Genomic DNA, 19,588 nt, shown 5'->3' with positions numbered 1-19,588 from the left:
AAGGAATACTACCACATTGCCCTCAGAGCTAGGGAGAAAATCTTTCAGCTGCAACCACCTCACTGAAATATGATGATAAAGTGAAAAAGTGAAATGATGAGATTCATTGAGGAGACCCCAGTGCCAGAGGAGTGTGCCGTCCAAGGGGCAGCATCGCCTGCCTTCTCCAGGGCAGGAAGCAGTGGGTCCTTCAAACGTTTTTCATCATCAGGGCAGGAGGGGAGGCAGAGAGGGCCTTGAAATTGCATTTGGCTACCCTTGCCTTGAGGAGAAACAGTTGGTCTTGGCTGCTGACATTTGTGAATCAGGCATATAGTCCACAAGGGTCCATGAGAGGTGAAACCCTAAACCAGTCCTAGGATGCTTGTTTCCGGTCCAGGGAGGACCTGGCTTGCAATTCCGGCTGGACTGTTTCTATGAGGCACAGGGTCAAGGCTGATTTGCATATGGCCAGGTCTAAACTGGGGTGGCATGGTGAGCAAAAGAATGATGGTTTTAACCCAGTTTTCTTGACTGAGGGTGAATGTTCTGATTTGTTCTGCATTCCGTCCATCAATTGTGTGTCTTTTGCTTTCTCGCCCTTAGTGCGCCAGGTATGGCCAGACGTGGGTCCTGGGCTCACTGTGCCACTGGAATCAAGCTATCCTGACTGATGGGGGTGAAAGACCAAAATCGGTCCTAGGATGTTTGTTTCTTTTCCAGGGAGGACCTGGCTTGGCAGTTCGGACTGGTCTGTTTCCATGTGGCACAGGGTCAAGACTGATTTGCATATAGCCAGGTCTAAACTGGGGTGGCATGGGGAGAAAAAGAATGATGGTTTAATCCAGATCTCTCGACTGGGGGTGAATATTTTGATTTGTTCTGCATTCTGTCCATCAATTGTGTGTCTTCTGCTTTCTTGCCCTAAGTGCACCAGGTATGCCCAGACATGGGTCCTGGACTCACTGTGCCACTGGAATCAAGCTATCCTGGCTGATGAGGGATGAAACACCGAAAGTGGTTGGAGGATGCTTGTTTCCGGTCCAGGGAGGACCTGGCTTGGCCGTAGGGCTGGACTGTTCCCATGAGGCACAGGGTCAAGACTGATTTACATATGGCCAGGTCTAAACTGGGGTGGCATGGCATGCAAAAGATTGGTAGATTTAACCCAGATCCCGTGACTGGGGGGTGAGTATTTGATTTGTTCTGCTTTTCATCCATCATTTGTGTCTCTTTTGCTTTCTTGCCCTAAGTGCGCCAGGTATGCCAGACGTGGGTCCTGGGCTCACTGTGCCACTGGAATCAAGCTATCCTGGCTGATGAGGGGTGTAACCCCGAAACCGGTCCAGGGAGGACCCGGCTTGGCAGTTCAGGCTGGACAGTTCCCGTGAGGCACAGGGTCAAGACTGATTTGCATATGGCCAGGTCTAAACTGGGGTGGCATGGTGAGCAAAATAATGATGGATTTAACCCAGATCTCTTGATTGGGGGTGAATGTTTTGATTTGTTCTCCATTCCGCCCACCAATTGTGTGTCTTTTGCTTTCTCGCCCTAAGTGCGCAAGGTATGCTCAAACGTGGGTCCTGGGCTCACTGTACCACTGGAATCAAGCTATCCTGGCTGATGAGGGGTGAAACCCCAAAACTGGTCCTAGGATGCTTGTTTCCGGTCTAGGGAGGGCCTAGCTTCACAGTTCGGGCTGGACTGTTCTCATGAGGCACATGGTCAAGACTGATTTGCATATGGCCAGGTCTAAACTGGGGTTGCATGGTGAGCAAAAGAATTATGAATTTAACCCAGATCCCTTGACTGGGGGTGAATGTTTTGATTTGTTCTGCATTCCGTCCATCAATTATGTGTGTTTTGCTTTCTCGAACTAAGTGCGCCAGGTATGCCTAGGCGTGGGTCTTGGGCTTACTGTGCCACTGGAATCAAGCTATCCTGGCTGATGATGGGTGAAACCCCGAAACCAGTCCTAGAATGCTTGTTTCCGGTCCAGGGAGGACCTAGCTTGGCAGTTTGGGCTGGACTGTTCCCATGAGGCACAGGGTCAAGACTGATTTGCATATGGCCAGGTCTAAACTGGGGTGGCATGGTGAGCAGAAGAATGATGGATTTAACCCAGATCTCTTGATTGGGGTGAATGTTTTGATGTGTTCTGCATTGCATCTTTCAATTGTGTGTCAATAGTCCACATACCCAAAGATTTCATGCAGAGTTTATTTAATAATCTTTATTTAATATTTTACTTATAACAATAAGAAAACCCACAACTATTGTCACACAGGGCCCAACCCTCGCTCCCTCCATTGCTTCTATGTATACGATCCATGGCATGGCTGTATGCCATATCCTACGCGTACACCAACTTTATGTTAGTGGTCTCTGTGTTAAGTGTGGAGATTACATGCAGTACACAACACATGTCCATATGTAGTCTCTCAATCAGAGCCCACTTCCACTTGGTCAGGTGGAGGTAACGCCTCTGAGAATTCCGACATCACTGTCGCCCATACCATTAAGTTATCCACCACACTTTCATCACTCATGGTGCCTTTAATATGCATTTCCTCAGCCAAATCCCAGTCCATGTAACCTTAATCATGAGGTGCACACTGAAGTCTCTTCTACCCATCCAACCAGTAGCCACTGGTCTTTTAGCCGATTCGAGGGCCATTTGCAGAAATGTATATTGCATCTTTATGTGTTGCGGGGAAGAGATAATGTCCAATAGGCACAGTTGTGGGACTTTTGTTTCAAACGTTGGCTTTCTTTCATCGTAATATTTTCCTTACGGGTAAATTTTTCCCCTGGCTGATCTTCTTTGTGTGTGTGTGTGTGTGTGTGTGATTCCAGACATTTATTATTCTTTCTCTGTTGTATTTTGTAAGTTAGTCCTTATCTTTATTTCTCTTCAACTGCTTTTTTGTTTTAGAGCTACTTCACTCTATTAGCTTTGATTCCAGGTATAATATTCTAATGCATATGACTGTTTTCCAAATGTCAATACTTCATTATGTTACAGTTATTAATTGATTTTTTAAGATTACAATTGTTTCTCTTAATAGTATAGGTTTACGACACCCAGTTAAACGTACTGAAATATTAGACTAATTAGCTAGGCATAAGGGTGACATTTGTTCACTTTAGGAAACTCTTATAGATGATAAACGTGTATCCTACATGAAGAAGAAATGGGTAGGTCAAATTTTTTCTTCCCAAGACGCAAGACAAAAGAATGGTGTAGCAATTCTGTTCTTTCACAAACTTAAACTACAGATATTATGAAAGCATTCAGATGCATGCAGTGGACTTTTAATTGCTAAAGTCAAAATACATGATACAGGTTTGAATGTAATCAATATTTATGGTCCAACAGCTTGTGACCAGACCTTTTGAAGCAATATTACTTCTGATATTGTCAATTTAGGTAATGTTTCCCTTATTGTTGAAGGTGACTTTAACTTAATATGTGATCCCCTACTAGACAAAGTTTCTTCTGCTAAATTTAGGCCTCCCAAAGCTTTTTATGTATTCAAAACCTTATTTTAACATCCCAAACTTGTTGATATCTGGCGCTTTCACTTTTCAACATATAAAGATTCTACTTTTTTCTCTCTTCCTCATAATTTGTATTCAATAATTGATTATTGATTATCAGCAAAAAGCTTAGTCCACTCAATCTCTTAGCTTCTTATTGGGAACAATGATGTATCAGACCATGCATTCTATCTGCAATTGGATCCCGCACATACGCCTTACTCAAGATGGTGTATGAAAGTTGCTATTGCACTTAATAAAATATTTTGTTGGAATGCTTTTTAGGCACATATCAGAGGTGTAACAATTTCCATTGTGGCATAAGAAAATGAATAAGTTGTGACTAAGATTTCTGAATTAGACAAACAAATAGCTACATTTGAACACCTGTTTATTCAATCTAATAATATTAACTTTCTTTTAAGCAAAGTAGTAGGAATACAGATTTTAAATATTAAAGCTAAATACTATTACAATGCTATTAGATTTGGGATATTACTTGCAAATTATCTCAGTGTAAAAAAAGACAAGAATTAAATTCACGCTATTCATGTAATGAATGGAAAAATAGCCCTTTCCACTATTGACATTGTTAATGAATGTCTAGACTTTTACTTTTCTTTGAACAGTAAACCTCCATGCATAGATATCCACTTTATTGGTGAATATTTTAGCATCTTGTGATGTCCCATTAATATCCCAGTCTGACAGATCTAAATTAGCAGAATTCTTTATAAAACATTTTCTCCTCACCTCCTAACTTGTTTCAATTATTTACTAACTTTGCCACTACTGGTATCATAACAATTATTGATTATTGTACTACCCAGGCTGGGGGAAGATCATACTTGAAGTCTCTATCACCCTATATCTTTAATTCACCAAGACTTAAATGTATGGAAAAACTCTTGACACTTGACTACTATTTTGTCAAATATCATTAATGTAGATCAAGCCGTTTTTTATAAAAAAAATAGACATTCTGGGGTTACAGGGCCGAATAGATGATTACATCACTTTTATGGCAGACCTGGAGTTGAAAGTAAATGGTTCCAAAACCTACACCATGACCTATGGTGCCACACCCAGGATAAAACCTGTTTTTCATGCGGAAGGGCATGATTTGAGTGAATCCCCTACCTTCTGCCTCTTTGTGGTCCCCGATGGTAACTAACAGATGTGTGCAAATGGAGAAATACATCAATGTGATATCCATTTTTACAAAGAAACTGGGTTTTAAGACTATAAGGGAACTCTCCACCACATATGCAAGTAAAACAGTGGCTTCATATGGCACGGGGTCTGGGGAATGGTCAATACACAGAGCATCGAGAGGCTTGAGGATTAATTTCTCAAACATACCCTTTCCCTCTCCTCCAGTTGCTTGAACTGCTTAGCGCACTCTGAAATGGGAACCCTGTATATCTCTTGCAGATTAAAGATGGCCCTTATATTGCTTTGGCATACAATTTGGTCACATGTAGAAACAGGATAGAATACATTAATTCTCAGCAATGTAATGTACTTAGACTATGCAATGGAAATTGCCTGGTTGAGATATCTTTAAATCTGTATGCGAAGAGATCGGCCTATCAAATCTTTTTACTAACCCTGAGCCCTGTAAAGTACTAGATAAAGAAAAGTTGAACCATTGCCTTCAAAACACTGCCATTGGAAGGAGATGGGCAGGCGAGGGAGTAAAACCATCTGTGGTCACTTATAATAGAATGGCCTCCAGGAGGGCTTGAAACCATATCTGACTTTGGTAGGCAATGACCAGCAAAGGTTCATCTTGACCCACTAGGGAAAATGTGCTGCCATTGATGGTAGGGTTTCCAAATAATTGTAACTCCTTGTCAGAGTTAGCATTATGCCCATGTGTCAGTCTGTGTAGCCAACAACCAATTTGCACATCTGATTGTTTTGTAAAGTTTATGAAATCCCTAGGAAGAGATATTTTTTACCTGTTTTTAAGAAACTTAATTTTAGACAGTGCAGACCAGCACTTTTGTTTTTACAACAAAATACATACCCCATAGGATTGCTGTGTAATGTCTTCTTACTTATGGCAGGGACCGAAAATGAGGAAAAGCCTACAGGGGTATCTTCATGACTTAAGTACCTCATAGGATAACAATAGCAATTTAAATGAGTTACTCAAGTGGATGAAATTGGTCTCTCTTTTAATTGGTAATTTCTTTGATTGTTGAATTGTATATATGAAGAGCTACTTTCAATATTTCAAGTTTTTAATCTATTTGTAGTACATGTTTATGTTACTGAAACGTATCAAACACAATCGGCCAATAACACCAGACATTTATTCCATACAATTGAGGCTATTCCAACTATATCCTTCCCTCCTGGCCTACTAGCACTTGATGTTGAGAAAGCTTTTGATAAAATTCTTTGACTCTATGTATTTCATACTGTCTCATCCTTTAATTTCGGTAAATCATTTATGTGACCGATATATGCCCTACACTCATACCCGTCAGCCAGATTATTTATAAATGGACATGTTTCCAATTCTTTTCAACTTTTTAAGGGCACTAGACAAGCCTGGCCATTTTCCCCTTTACTTTTTTTATTAGCCGTCAAACCTTCACTTTCTATTATCAGAAATCTTAATGCTAGACGTGCTAAATACTGCTATTATCATTTGGTAAAATAAAACATTTAGGTATTCAATTCTCACTTTCTATTAGGCAATCCATTACATTGAATTGTGACTACCTCCTTTCTGAAATTGCACATAAAATTCATGGCTGACCCCCTTACATCTCTTATAGTGGGGAAAAATCGAATCTATGAAGATGGTTATTGCTCTTCAAATTTTGACTTTCACATTGTATAAATAAATGCAACAAATACATCTCAATTTATTCGGAATCACAAACACCCTTTTTTAATTATACAAACTTAAACTTGCAAAAAATAATGGTGGCTTTGGCGTACCAGCCTTTCATTAATAACATAAAGCCTTTATTTTCAATCAAGGTTTATTGTGGTATAAACAGGTAGAGCCCACTGTTTCACCCATGTGACTTTCTATTGAACAAGGGTTGGTTTTGCCCTTTCCTTTACCTCCTTTATTATCGATATCTAATTCTAATATTTAGTAAAATGCTCTAACATTCTCAAATCCTCAAAATTTATTTCGCAAGATTTTGATTCTTTATTTCAATCACCTATTTTTGTTTCTACAAATTGTCTCTATGGCATAACCCTTTGATAAAATTCAATAATACCATCTAATTTTGGCAATCATGGATAAATACTGGTGCTTTTTTATCTAAGTGATGTTTGTATCAATCATGTCTTTTTAAAGTTTTCACAATTACAACATTAATTGTCATTACTTTCAAAGGATATTTATAAGTATGAAATGTTGTGCAATTCTGTTCTAAATAGTTGTTTTCAGAAAAGTCACCTACTCTCCACCTCTCTGATTCCGAAATGTGTATTAATCCTATTGCTGCTTCCTCTCATGCTGTTTCTAAATTTTACAAAATATTACACTTTCAAAATGAAGTCAATTTACTTTTTCTTAGTAATGTTCTGTATAATGAACTCTACAAAATCTTCTCACCTGATATTTGAAGAACAATATGGTTAGCAAACATTTTTGGCTGGCTTCCTGTTGCCTTGTATCAAACTAGTTTTTTTATTTTTTTCAATTGTCTATGGAGCCCTTATATATTATTTAAAGTTACATTTTTAGACTCTCCACTGTGTTGGCATTGTAAATTGCTATGATGGTTCACAAAGACATATTTTGTTTGAATGTACTTCTATTTCACAATTTTGGGGAGATTTATGGAACATTCTTCCTATTTCTGATAATCTTTCTTACGACATACTTATCTGGAAATCGAGTTCCTTATCCACTGCATTATCTGATACACATACCAAATATTTGATTTTTTAACATATTTTACCCTAAAATCAATTACAACTAATTGGAAAGAGTGCAATCCTGGTGGTCCTGGATTATTTTTACTTGAAGAGGAGCCAATTTATCTCTTGAGAGAGTTGTTACTAATCTTTTCTTTCTCAGTTGAGTATTTGCATTATATTTATAAAGTTTATTACTGATATCGATAGACTGTTGCTCCATAATCATTTTGTATCTTATGCATTAAGTAGCTCTCGTTTGTTTCCTTTACATTCAATTTTACCGCCTTAACCGCGGCGCTTTTTCCACCGCGGTGCAGGCATTCTGAAGAGTGGGCGGGGCTGCGTTGGCCGCTGGTAGGTAGCACTAGGTAGGTAGTTTTCCCGCGTGCCAAAGGCCGACGGCAGCACGCAAGGGGTTAATCTTATCTCACATCTTGATTCCTTCAAATTTGAACCCCTTACTGGTACAATATGAATCAAATTTATGCAGGTTTTATTCCGCATTCTAATATGTACCATTTTGTATTCTTTTTTTGTATTGTCCTTTCACTTTCAGTTGAGCTGCCATGCTTTCTCCCAGGAATTGCCACAAAAAGGCTAAACAGAAAATGTTGAAATCTGACCAAAACGGTCAGTCTTGATTTTCAGAAGCTATACATTTAAGAATCAGCAGATAAAGGTTTGAGCCACGCATATGTTGAGAGGCTACAGGTGCAAATACTAGAGAGAAGAAAACAGAAAGGAACACATTTTTCATAGTAATCTCATATAAAAACAAGCAAGTTGGAGACTAGTTTCAGTATATAAAAAAGTGCTTTCCCAAGTAGGGATAGTACGACAATAAACATAAAATGTGTCATAATAAAATAGTGTCTCAATTAGAGGTATTGCTGGCTTCAAGCGCGCTGATCAAATAGTCAAGAAAAAAAATCTGTGAACTCACACTAGAGGAGTCATGGTTCAAAGCAAGTGTTGCTGCCTTCATCCAAGTACTTCACAAATATCCTCAGATTTTTTTGTTTTATATCCAGAACAGTATCTAAATCTTTTATAATCTAGGTGTAGAATGCATATCAACAAGTATCATAAGGAACATGCGAAAGAGTGCAGTAACCAGTATTTGTAGATTAGAAGTGACAACAGTAAAACATTCACAGTACAGAATAGCACAAATTGGTAGATGACTCATATGTGGTAGTAATCGGGAGATCAGGATAAAATAGCCTGTGCCGATGTGGTCGAGAGATTTACTTTATAGCCAGAAACTTAAGAGCCATACCACTAAGGCTCTCATTTTCTAAGGAGGATATCCTAAAACAGGAGGAAGAAATGTGGAGAAGAAGAATTTTCTGTTTAACCTGAGTCTGCACTGCAATTGATTGTAACGAGTTATGTATGCCAAAAAAATGAGCACGTTGATCAAAACATGGGAATTAGCCCAAATATTAATGAAATTCGCAAACTAAAATGTTATAAGGATAGTTGTCTAATTGAGTGACAGTAAGGGTTCATAAATCAAGGACAAAAGACTGCATTGAAAGGAGGGGGAGATATTTTGTCTGACAGAGCAGCGTATACTGTGAACCACAGGAGGTGGTTGCTTGTGGACTGCAAAAAATTCCTGCTTCTAACTCCTGCGTGGAATAATACTAAATGTCTTGGTGACTGTTGGACTTGGCCCTTTTTGCAGGGTCATCCCTGAACTTTTTGCCTTCCTCCTGTATTTTGTCTGACCTGTGTTTGTTGGTTTTATGACTCTGGGCACTTTACCACTGCTGATCAGTGCTAAAGTGCATATGCTCGCCCTATTATAAATTAATGTATGAATTAGTGATTCCATGATTGGCTGGTTTTGTTTACCTGTCAGACCCTAGTACAGTGCATCAGGAGTGTCCAGGGCTGCTAATCCAAATGATGCTAGTGGGCTTGCAGCACTGGTTGTACCACCAACAGATGCAACCTGTAAAAGTGTGTCTAAGACCTGTCATTGCAGAGCCTGTGTGCAGTCTGTTACTGCCATGCTGACTGGGTAAGTGCACCCACTTGCCAGTCACTAAACCTTCCCTTTTCTTCATATCAGACACCCCTATGATAGGCCCAAGGGCAGGGTGCATTGTAAGTATAAGGTAGGACATGCCCTGGTGTGTGTGGCATGTCCTAATAGTGAATTACTGCTGTTTTTGTTTTTCACTATTGCAAGGCTAACTGTACCCCATAGACCAGAATGGGCTGTTAGATTATAACATCTTATAATCCTACCTGACTCAGGGAACATGGTAGAAATTAGAGTTTAGTATGCCTGAACTTGAAGTGATAAAATACATCTTTTAGTAAAGTTTGTTTTAACATTCTGTGTTTGAAAAGACCACTTTTAGAAAGTAGGTATTTTCTTGTCTATCCAAGCCTGCCTCTGCTAGGTTGTGTATTCCTTGTCTGGAGTTTGAGTGACAGGGGCTGGGGGATTCCAGGAGACAGAGTGAGTCTGCCCAGCGGTGAATAAAGAGATCTGCATCTAGATGGGAGGGAGAAGTTGCACCTGGGACCTGAATAGGGCTGTGCCTTCCCTCCACAATGCTGGCTGCACCCCCTGTGGTGGGTCTGATGTCTCTGCCCTTCGAAAGGAGAGATGGAGTCATGTCAATAGAGTGCTCCAGGGCTGTGCCTTCCATTCAAATGCTGGTTCCACCTCCTGTGGGGCGTCTAATGTTCTGCCCTGCACTGTGAAAGGAAAGAAGGAGTTATGTAAACAGAGTGGCCCAGGACTGACCAGAACTGGTTTGGATTAGGCAAAGGGCCCTCTGCCCTTAGAGGACAAAGGATGTTGGGGTATAAATAGTGGGACCCTGATCCCAAGAATGTAGATCACTTTTGGGACAACAAGAAGAAACATTTGCTGAGGAGTGGAACCAGAGAGACTGAGGAGAGACTATCCCTAAGATGAAGTGCTGCTTGGGGGATTGGCCTGCAGTGGTTGCTACCAAAGAAAGGAGAGAGGAATTTTGTGCGTACTTTCATTAACTTATATAAGGATCTCCAAGGGCTTGGAACAGAGCGATTGCCTCCTGCTGTAGTCTCAGGGACAACAGACCTCACCCATCAGCTACCCAAGAGTTCCTGAAGTGCCTGCAGTTGTGCTGGACTTTTTGTGGACTTGCGTGTCTCAAGGAGCTGGAAGCGTGACTCAAGATCAAGAAGCGTGTCGCAGAACTGCTGCTGCTGCTACACAACATGGACTGCCTCGCATCGCCGGAGGTGAGGATCGACGTCACAGCAGACGCTGCCACATCACTGGGAAGCGTGTTTCAGGAGTAGAGGATCGACTTCGCATCAGACGCCACCGCATCTCCGAGAAGCGTGTCACAGGGCCTGTCGTGGCTCATCACCAGGGAAGAGGATCGATGTGGCAGCAGACACCTCCGCATCACCGGGAAGAGTGTCGCAGGGCCTGTCGCACCTCGCATCATTGTGGAAGCAACTCGCGTCACAAGGAGAGAGGATCAACGTTGCAGCAGATGCCGCCGCATCACTGGGAAGCGTGTCGCAGGGTCTATGGTGGCTCACATTGTGTCAAGCATCTCGCATCGCCGGGGGAGAGGATCGATGTCCCAGCAGATGCCGCCACATCACCGGGAAGCGTGTCGCATCAAGGAGAAAGCGCCATCTTTATTTCTTTGCACCGGATCTTTGCCGCATTTCCATCGTGCAACACTTTTGTTGCCCTGCATGTCGCATCTTAAGGTATATTGACTCAAAGTGTCACATTTTAAGAACTAAAGAGAACTAAGCTAATTCTTCCACTTTTAAGTACAGTATTGTGGATTTTTGTCATTTGTGGTCCTGTGATAAGTGTATATAAAGTATACTTATTTTTTATATAAAACCTGTGTGGTGTCCATCTGCAGTGTTGTCACTTGATTACTGTATGAGTTCACAAATTCTTTACACACTGCATCTGAGATAAGCCAGTCTGCTCATGCCAAGCTACCAAGGGGGTGAGCAGGGGTTATTTTAGGAGTGTACTCCCTTACCCTGACTAGAGGCAAGGGTCCCTATTTGTTACAAGTACCTACCTGTGCCAACTAAAGACCACTGAATCTAACAGTGACCTCCTTAATCTGCCAGGAATTGGTTCATGCAGTACAGGTTGCTTTCAGAAATGGTGAGGATGGCTGTTAGAAATGGCGGTCTCTGGTTGGCAGGCGTTAGAGTTAATAGTGCGAAGTGGTGTGGCGTGCGGTGCTCTCGTACATGGTGCAGGCAGTTGCTTGGTGACACCGTTCAGCGGCGTCGGTAAGACTAGGGATGTGGTGCAAAGTAGGATGGTGCTCTTTGCACTGCTGGCAGATCACGGTGCAAGCAGTGGCATTGTTGTTGCTGAAGCGCTGTCGTCAGTAGATAATCTGGAGTCAATGGTTTTGGTGGACCAAGGCTGCGGTGTTGGACGGGGCGGTGCATTGAGTAGCTTATGAATGGTGTCCCCATGACACAGTGCAGGCAGAAGAGTCAATGTCAGTGCGGAGCAGCATTGTTGGGGATACCAGGGTGATGATGTGAAGCGAAGCGGTGCGAAGTGTGGTGCCCTCTGGTCAATGGGCAAGCTGCAGCATGGTGGGGGTGACGGTAAGACCGGGGTTATGGGGCAAAGTGGGGTGGTGCTCTCTGCGGTGCAAATAGGTCATGAAGCCTGCAGTGGCATCTTTGATGGTGTCGGGTTGCTTTTTCTTCTGTTACAGCACAAAATGCACAGTTCACAGTGCTGGTAGCAAATTATCTTGAAGTCTTTGCTGTTCATGAGACTTCTTGATCAGGGGGCAAGCTCTACCTCAAGTCCTTGAAGAAACTCAGGAAAATAAGTTGCATAAAATCCAGTCCACTCCTTTCACTGCCCAAGGCAGAAGCAGCCACTGCAGTTCCTCCTCGCAGCTTCTCCAGCTCTTCTTCCTGGCAGGCTCCTTAGTCCAAATGAGTTCTAAAGTTCTGGGGTCAGTGCCCCAATATATATTCTGATTTTCTCTTTGAAGTTTTAGGCAAAAAGTCTCTGAGTTCAGTGAAATCCAGTTCTTTCCTCCTTGGTCAAGCTTCACTACAGGAGATCATAAAGCAAAAAGACAGGGAAAACACGCCAAAAGATGGCGGGTCTAACAACAGCCCTGACTTTCCAAATTCATCCAGAGCCAGTGTGAAGGGCAGGCCACCACAGGGTAGCACTTTTGGAGGCACAGTGATAAGGTGAGGTAGTAAGCCTCTAGTTGAAGATAGCTGTGGTACCTATCATATAGCCACAGCATCGGGTGATACTTTGCAAGCATCTTGGAGTGGCTTACCTGCACATGCAGGCACACTGATGGAGAACACAACTTAAGTTGCAAATACTGCAGCAGTTCTGACTTGGAGAGTATTTCACCTTTACCGACCTTGAAGGGACAGACATGCACTTAGACAGATAGTGTGTTTCCAATATGTACCTTACCAAAAAGACCAAGTCAGTCTGTCTTGTTTGTGAATTGTCCTGTTTTTGATTGGTCTCTCTGTCTAACCATAATATGGCTGACAAATGCAATAACAAAAATTACTTCTTTATATCCCATCCTTTACCAAGGAGGAGAGGATTGAAATGCATACCCCAAGGTTCTTCTGACGAATTTGAGATGATAAAAGGGGTGAAGTTAGTATTAAAATCTACAAATGCTCTTCACTCCAACCTTAAGAAAAAGACAGCAAAAAATTGAGACTGCTGCGAGGGCAGTAGAAGAGAAATGGAGGTCTCTTAACAAGTGTTTGGATCTAAAGTAAGAGATGGCAGACTCAACAGACAAAACTCAAGCATTAGAGGAGGAAAGAAGAGACATCAGTGAAACAATGGATGCTCTTACAATCTTTACAAGTGGTGCAATTGAGAGCATAATTAAGCTAGACTTGAAGATAGAGCTGATGAGTAGTACTTGGAAAAGCTATTATTTGCTGGTGCTCAGAGTGCCTCATATAAGTGCAGAAGAGAAACCGATGAGGTGATGTATTTTCAAGTTGAATATATTTCTTAATTTTCTCCAAACTTTACCATAGGTGGACTAGACAGTAGGGGCAGGGATTTCTACATGGTAAAGTGTATGGGAAAATAAAAGCGTTTATTTAACTTAAATATGAAAAATATGTTTATCTTAAATATTGATATAGAGCAAAATAGCATCATGTTACAGCACTATTAACTTAATTTTGAAATAAATATTCAATTTGCATTATAGTAAGAGCTAAATACTTTTTTATTATGCATTAATAATTAATAAAACTGATGTATAGAATTAATTAAAATTAATGTAATTAAATCATAATAACACATAGGGGCCGATTCCGATTGGAAATCGGACCGACCGACTCAGACAGCGAACGGACTCCAACCGACACGTACAGGGACCGTACGACCCGTGCAGTACGATGCAACGCCCGTGACCTTCAACTGACCTGTACGGAATACAACACGTACGACTGAGCCATACAGAAATCAGTAATTCGTCTGGAAACGTGACACGAGTCGCACCGACCGACACAAACCAAGAATGAACCCGACAGACACTTACCAGTGACGTCCCACACGCACAGTACGATGCAATGTGTGTGAAACTAGACCGACTCACATGGAGCCCAAGTCGCATGACCGACATGCACAGAAAACAGGTACCTGAAGTGAGAGAGACTTCTGCGACCAACTAATATGCCGCACAGAAGAAAGTCAGCGTGAAAGACTCAAAGAAGCCCGCACGAGCCAACATGATCGTCAGACTTGGTCAGAAGAACGTCTCCTACAAGCCCACGAAACACAAAGGCAAAAACACAAAAAAAAGGACCAAACAAGCAATGACAAAGTCAATAAATCCCTCCCCCAAAAAAGTGTAACAAAGACACACCCACAACTCCGCCTATATAAAGGCCAAAAATCACTACCATGATTCTTTGCAAATACAACAGACCAGCCAGCATGGAAAAACTTCAGACAGCAACCACAGACACACTCACAACTCACCAACACACAACCTTCACACCATCAGCACCCCTCCAAAAGCACTCTCACATACACCTAGCTAAACTGACACCCACCCACCCTCACTTGCACCCACACACACATCACACCCCACCACCAACCCTCACCATGCCCCCTAAGAAGAATCCAAAGTTCACAGATAGTGAGTTAGAAGTATTGGTAGATGAAATCCTCAGACTTGAGCCACATTTGTTTGGTACATTGGTACAAAGGACCCCATGTCACAGAAAACCAAGATGTGGGCGAGGATTGTGGACAAGGTGAACGCACAAGCACCAATGTTGAGCACAAAGGACGGCATCCAGAACAGGTGGTATAATGTGCAGAGGAGGGTCAAGAAGCTCCTCGAGAAGGAGCATACCTTGAGTCAGCACACTGGCGGTGGCCCTCCTGCCAAACCAGTATACTTCAGGTCCTGGGAGGAGAAGGTGCGGGACGTCCTACCACCAGAGAGCGTCCATGGCCTAGCAGACATACCAGAGCCTGGTGAGTACACAACCAACATACTCAATATTGTGTCACAATACACACACATCACTGTTAAGGGGACAGTGAAACCATGCACTGATAGCAAAGGCACAGTAAACAAAAGCAAATCAGCCCAAGAAGTGTATGCTAGTCAGACAAACACAATATTGGCCACATCATAGTGATTTGTAACTGTGTCATGACATGCACAAACCTAACAACAAATAGAGCAAGGCAGTGGCACTAATCTAAATAAACACTGCCAGACAATTCTGGCACCACAACCACTGCCTCACTGTGAAGCTGAGTGACAGGAAAGAATAGTGGATATGCTGGTGAAGTGAGTGTATCCAAATGCATGATGGGGTTGCTGTCACAGATAATGCTCCCCTCCCAAATGGACCATCAAAATCTCTCTGAACCATGCACACGTCACAGGGAGTGGAAAGGGACTGACAAGATCTCTGTGACTGGGCTCTGTTGTGGGAAGCACAAGGCCCTGCTGGTAACTGGGCACTAACAAACAACAGGACTGCACTGTCAGCCATCTTGTCAGCACAGGCACACCCCCTCACAGGGAAGCAGAGTCAAAAGGAGGGAAGTAAGGGCATGCTCTGGAAAGGGGGGTGTAGCCAAGAGCATGGTGGGATGCAGTCACTGGCAATCCTCACGCAGCTACATGGCCCAGCAAGCTCACACTGAACCATGCTCACCTCACAGGAAGTGGAAATGGACTGACAAGATCTTTGGGACTGGGCTCTGTTATGGGGAGCACAAGGCCCTGCTGGGAACTGGGCACCAACAAACAACAGGACAGCACTGTCAGCCATCTTGTCAGCACAGGCACACCCCCTCACAGGGAAGCAGAGTCAAAAGGAGGGAAGTTAGGGCCTGCTGGGAAGGGGGGTGTAGCCAAGAGCATGGAGGGAGTTTCAGTCACTGACAATCCTCACCCACCTACATGGCCCAGTAAGATCACACTGAACCATGTTCACCTCACAGGGAGTGGAAATTGACTGACAAGATCTCTGTGACTGGGCTCTATTGTGGGGAGCACAAGGCTCTGCTGGGAACTGGGAACTGGGTACCAACAAACAACAGGACTGCACTGTCAGCTATCTTGTCAGCACAGGCACACCCCCTCACAGGGAAGCAGAGTCAATTGTGAACAGGGATGACACTCCTGTGTCAGCCACCTGATGGCACTTGAGTACCAATGACTATGTACAGTGAAATCCATACATGAGCTGGGCATGCACACACTTCAAAATGAACATTGAAATGCTTCATGTTGGTTGGACAATCTGCAACAACAATATCAATCTCTGTATGTGGCGACTTAAGACAATGCAGTGTACAGGCATGCATCCTGACGTACCGTTGCAAATATATGAACCATTGATAAAAATATCAAGGAGGGGGGAATGGTTCATTCATCCTGTGCAACCAGGGTCTTTACGTATTGTGTTGTCTTCATTGAAAACCTCACATACGTACACCGGCGTAGTGCAGTATATATTGGTTTTCGCCTCAGTGTACAGTAGAAGCATTATCATTGGGTCTTCATTGTTGTAAATATGCTGCGCCGCCACCTGGAGGTTAACTGGCTGCTTTCCCAGTAGTGTCCAGAGAAGAAAAAGCCTCTAGGATCACATGGGGCTGAAACATGTTGACAAACAGTGAGCAACCCTAGTGTGGTGGATTAGTAGCTGGATCCACACACACAACACCTTTGTTTGTAACTTCGTACATCACAATGTTCACAATTTATAACTAGCCTTTGAGGAATGTAAGGGATTTTGACTCACAGAGCTTGAGCACAGACACGCACTCTTAATTTTCATCTCTGGACACTACTAGGAAACCAGCCGGTATGCTGTGCCTGCCCTCCAGATGGAGGGCAGGCACAGCATATTTGCAACAATGGAGACCCAATGATAATGCTGCTACAGTATAGTGATGTGGAGAACCAAGATATACTGCCCCATGCCTGTGTACGTATATCAGGGTTTTAAGTAAGGAATCAAAATATATAAATACCCTGGTTGCACAGGACGAGTGATCCATTCCCCCTCCTTGATTTTTAGTACTACCATTGCAAGCTGAATGGATCAGTACCTCTTCCTCCCTCCCCGTTGCTAAATACATATGTGAACCATTGATGCCTGTAGTAACGTAACTGACAATATGTGTCTCTTCCAAACACAGGTGGTGCTGGGGACACAGCAGAAAATGAAGAGGAGACCCTGTCCCAGACTCTGGTGGACCCTGAGCTCCCTGGTGTGGTTCGGTCTCCGGCCTCTCCGAATGACGAAAAACAACCTGGCACCTCCGGTGTGTGTCATCATGCAGCCCCAGCAGCACAAACATCTGTACCCCCTACACCCATGCCTACAACATCTGGCAACAGACCGAGCACCCCCGCCAACACAGACAGACCTAGGACACAGAATTCAAACAACACAGGGCCAACGGCCACCCAGGAAGCTACGGACAACACCACCAGTAGCAAAACTCAAGGGGGTCCAGGGTCACCTGTGAGTGCCACTGCAGGTCCTACCCGTGTGGCTAGGGGTGGTGGGAGGGGTGGTAGGCAGAGGTCATGGCCTGCAGAGGGGCCTGGACTACATTATGACCCCCAACTGCTACGCATCATAGTCCCATGCACCACAGGCACCTGCACCTGAGGATCCCCCCCAGAAGAAGAAGAGGGGTCGTCCGAAGAACAACAAGTGAGACACAGATGTCCATACACATCCCCCAGGAACCCAGAACCTGTTTTGGATATTGTCCTTTGTGTGCAAAGCGTTCACCTTGTTGCACATGACACAACTCCCCGACATGGAGGGTTCATTTTGTTCTAATGTAGTAGATGAATGTGGACTTTACTCTGGATATTTCATCTACCAAGACTTCAAACTCATCTGTGAACTCTGGATTCCAAACCTTATGTACAGCACCCACATTCCTGTGCACCATCTCCACACATATATGTAAAATAACTCACTATTACACTATACGTGCCTATGTTGTGGTTCAAACTTGGTAAGTGTCATGGAGATGATGATCTACTGAAGAACACAGTGCATGCCAACTAACACAGCAATGTGATTACCATATGTGACTCATGTTGATGTGACACATATGAGGAAGATTCACCACTAGGGCACCACAACACATACTCACCATGGCCATGTGACACATTGCCAGCAAAGATGTTGCCCAGAAATACAGTGGAATGCACAGACACCACACCTATCCACAGTCAGTGGTAACAAGCCCACAGGTGAGGTAAACAAATGTCAGTCAGATATGTGAAGACGGACAGCACACATAACTAAGTGAAGCGTAGGTTCATTACACATCAGCAACAAGTTTATTACACAACAGCTGCAAGGTAATTCCACGTGACAGTGGGCACACGGTCACCAAGTGTTGGAGAATTGAGCTTCAGGGGTGTGTGGTACATCATTTGATGGAATACTAGAAATTCCACCCTGGGATTGGATTCTGGTTGTTGGGTGTCAGAGTTGACCGAGCAACAGGCAAAGTACCCTGGGAAGGACAGACATAAGACACAGTCAGAAGCACACCAGAACAGGATAGAAATGCAATACACATGCACAAAACATGTCACAAGAAACATACACAGAGGCAAGTTAGCGTATGGACACTATTAAGGACTACAGACCATCTGACAAGACACTTCACCGCACACATTCAGTCATGTGGCACATGGACAAACTCAAACAGCAACTGAGCAGCGCCAACACATCTCAGGCCAACTCAATACATTGACATAACAACTCTGTGAACTCACATTCAACTGAAGTTGTTGATGAGCTGTGTGCGGACGTCACCCTCATCATCATCATCACTGGCATTGTGGCCGAGGCCAGGATCCTCCACAAGTGGCGGATGTAGGTCACCGTCATCCTGTATGAGAGGCAGCTTCTTCCACACTGCCATGTTGTATAGTATGCAGCATATTATGCTAATCTTGCACACCTTTGCTGGCTCATATGGGAGGGCTCCTCCGGTCTTGTCCAGGCAGCGGTATTTGAATTTTGAATTAAAAAACATTTATTAAGCGCACGCATACCTAGCGGTTTCTTGGCGCTGAGGATGCAAGTGAACCTGAGGAAGGAGTGTGAGGAGTTTAAGACGAGAAAGCTTTCAGGAAAAGATGCGTTTTGAGCGCCTTGCGGAGCTCAAGATACGTAGGTATAGATCTAATTGTGGGGGGGAGGGAGTTCCAAAAGGTGGGGCCGAGGACAGCAAACTTCACCCCCCCCCCATTCTTTTTTTCCTGAAGCGTGGTACGGAAAGGAGGGACTGGGTAGAAGAACGAAGTTCTCTGGTCGGTATGTATTTTTTGATTTCGGAATTTATGAAAGCTGGGGCAGTTCCAGCTCGGGCCTGGAACGTGGTGCAGCCAAGTTTGAAGAGGGCCCGCTCTTTGATGGGCAGCCAATGCAGGGTCTTTAATAGAGGAGTGGCGTGATGTGATTTGGAGAGACCGTGGATGAGGCGGGCAGCTTGGTTCTGGACCAACTGGAGGCGTCGGAGGGCATAGGCGGGAACACAATTATACAGAATGTTACCGTAATCTAAACGGGATAACACCATTGCCATCAGGATGAGTTTTAAGGCAGAAAGGGAGAA

At 43.4% G+C, this 19,588-nt stretch overlaps 1 pseudogene; it reads left to right on the top strand.

Annotated features, from left to right (window-relative positions):
- Nucleotides 1–4,585: 4,585 nt before the first annotated feature.
- Nucleotides 4,586–19,588, top strand: part of LOC147698421 (uncharacterized) — a 127,442-nt pseudogene continuing 112,439 nt past the window's right edge.

This window comes from Lissotriton vulgaris, chromosome 8, assembly GCF_964263255.1.
Source record: "Lissotriton vulgaris chromosome 8, aLisVul1.2, whole genome shotgun sequence".
Taxonomy (NCBI): domain Eukaryota; kingdom Metazoa; phylum Chordata; class Amphibia; order Caudata; family Salamandridae; genus Lissotriton; species Lissotriton vulgaris.
The sequence above is the reverse complement of the archived record's forward strand: the minus strand, read 5'-3'. Positions and strand labels throughout refer to the sequence as shown.